Genomic DNA, 3,025 nt, shown 5'->3' with positions numbered 1-3,025 from the left:
TTCTTTTTGGTATTGGTTGGTGGAATTGGAGCTTGCTCCATCCACTCCATGCATTGACCTGGTATTGCAGTGCTTCCAGGACTGGTGCAAAAAAACAGAAAAAAAAAAAAAAAAAAAAAAAAAAAGCCTATACCCAGCCTTGTCTGCATTACAGAAAACACAGCCCACAAACTCCACAAGTCTCACCATGCCCACACTGCTGCACCCTGGGCATGTCTACTCAAGAGGCTACTGCACAGTGGTTACTGCACATTTTATTTAGTACTTGGATAAGCAAGTACTAAATAAATGCACAGTAACGGGAGCTACTGTGCAGTAGCACCGAGTAATATCTTTTTAGTGACACTGCTGTGTAGTAGCCTAATAACACTACGCAGTAGCATATTAGCAGTGTTGGTGCTGTACCGTACTACTGTGCAGTATTATTCGGCTACTGTGCAGTTAATGTCTTGTGTAGATGCACCCCTGGGCTGTAAGGGAGGCTGTTTGGATCAGGGTGGCACGTTGCATGGTGGGACCTGTAGTCTATCTGGCCCACTAGTGGTTGCAATTCTCTCCTTTGCACACCCAGTCCCGCTCAGCCCTGCAGGCTCCAGCCAGTTGACCTGCTAACATATGGCTCCCAGCCAGGCCACGTTTAGGCAGGCCCAACACAGGGATCTCTGTGCTTGCTGAGCAGGGGCGTGTGCTACCTGTTCTCCAGACTTGCCCTGGCCTTGAGCAAGAATGGGATTTGGGTCTCATGGGACAGGAAGTGTGTTTGTGGGCTTCTCTCCAAGCCCCCAGGAGGAGGAGGCGGGCGTGACTTTGGATATGTTTCAGCATTGGCCTTTGCCTCTGTTGCAATCGCTCTTGTGACCTGACCCTGGGTTGAATGCCATCCAGGCAGGGAGGAAAGGACCGTGTCTAACTACAAACCTCGTTTAATTCTGTTGAAAGAAGAAAACACCCACCAATTTTTTTTACCATGAAGAAAACTCAAGCAGCAGACCTGTGCCACCTTGTGGTGATGGGGACCATTGCATGTGAAACCCTTAAGAAAAGCCCTTGGCTTTGCAGTGTTCGTCCTATTCCAGGCTCCTTGGAAATGAATCAGGAGCTGACAGTGCCCAGCCTGAAGCCACTGCATGTTGTGTGTGTCAGAGGAGGAAGGGAACTTGAGGGGATCAGGCTTCATGAGGTCATGAAAGAAACCAGCACCAGCTTGGGAGGCTCCTGCCAGCACCTCACGTGGTGTCATTTAGCTGCCCAACTCAAGGATTCTTACTGGGCTGGTCACCACTGTTGCTTGGTGCCCACTATGCAGTGTAAAGGTAGGAGATAAATTAAGAAGCACTGAGAACTTCAGGAGCCAAATACTGGGCTCATATAAAATGGCACATTTCTCCTGAAGTGGTATCAGATTACGTCAGTAGGGAATTTAGCTTCAGATGGGTTTCATTAGGGTATGTGGCCTGTATGTCAGAAGCGGGTTTGGCATGCAGTGGTTTATGTTCTGGGTGTGGGGCTGGGAGTTCGTTGGGCCATGTGAGTTTCCACTTGGCTTCAAGTGTGTGCGTGTTGGCTGGGGGCCCCCTCCTGTACTCGGCACTGGAATTCGGGTAAGTGGAGATGTGAGCCTGGCTTGGCTTTGCAGGTGTGAGGACATGTGAGAGCCCTCCTGCCTCCAGTGCCCATGGGGATGACTGAGCTGGAGAGGGGACTGTTTCTTCCCCTTGTCCTGCCAATGAGAAGGATAACAAATTTAGTCTTTGTCTTTCTAGGGAAGTGACAATGATGAATGGACAAGATGGATATCAGCTTTCTTTGTGGCAAATGCAGGCTGTTAAAAATAGCACCAAGGATACACGGAGCAGCTGATTTAGCAAAACAGGCCTGGGAAGGTAAAAGCTCAGCATTGCATCAGTCTACCTGCTGGAAATGAACTTGAGTAACCCCACTGCTTTGTGGGTCCCTGCCGGAGGGGAGAGGAGGGCCGGGTCGGGTAATGCCTCAGGGTCAGGCTTCTCTCAGTGCCCCTCTTTAGGGCTCATGGGATTGGCTCTTCTCAAATCCGGGTGCCCTCCCAAAACCTACTTCCCCATTTCCCAATCACAAACACTCCCCTCATCACACCCCTCCTCACAGACTGCCCCAGGCCTTGTGCTAGACAAACACACCTGTGCCTGCCCTGTGTGGGAAGGAGGAAGCTGGTGAGACAACCGTAAGTGGCTACCAGGCCTCTGCACCCTGCGGTTTCCTGGAGAGAGCTCTTCAGACCTGCTGAGATGTTCCACAGAGGTTTGCGGCACCACCAGGTGCAGAATTGCTCTGGCTTGTATTAGACACGGCATCTGAATAGCTGACTGGACTGACACAGGTCTGGCCCCATTGAAGTCAACTGCAAATCTCTACTGGCTTCACTGAGCAGGGGTTTTCCCCTTTGAACCAGCAAAATGGGGCAGCAAGTCACATGAATGCCCCAAAGCAGCCTCTACAGAGGCAGCTGAGATCAAAACTGGGATCTAAAAAACAGTATAACATTACAAACCCTGACCAAGGCCCATTTGCTCTGCAGCCCTGAGCACTTTGCCCCCTCCTTCCTCATCTCCTGCCCCTCTTGATTAAGAGGAACAGCTTGGATAACAACCCTCCAATCAAGGAAGATAAGAATGGATCCCACTTGATTAGTCCCTCAGCTCTCTCCGAACCAGGACAGGGCAGACAGTGACCCTCAGGCCACTTCCCCACCCCAGTGAGTCCCAGCAATAGCCGCCTTCTGTGCCTGGCTTCTTGTCCTACCCAGGGAACACTTATTCCCTGGACAAGGACTGCCTGGCATATGCATCCATATGTTGCTATGGAAATGCCATGCAGAAGTCTCTGCAGTGCCCTCCTGAAGGGCTCCTAAATCATAAGCAACCTGCCAGCCCTGTTCTCCGAGTGGCCAATGTTCTCCAAGGCCCTCACTTTTGTCCTGACTGCCTCTTCTCATCCCTCCATTTCCCACCTTCCTCTCTGCTGCAGGCAGCATGTCACCTCTGCG

Source organism: Crocodylus porosus, unplaced genomic scaffold (assembly GCF_001723895.1).
Source record: "Crocodylus porosus isolate Cpor-Errol unplaced genomic scaffold, CroPor_comp1, whole genome shotgun sequence".
Classification (NCBI taxonomy): Eukaryota; Metazoa; Chordata; order Crocodylia; family Crocodylidae; genus Crocodylus; species Crocodylus porosus.
Note: the sequence above shows the minus strand (reverse complement) of the source record.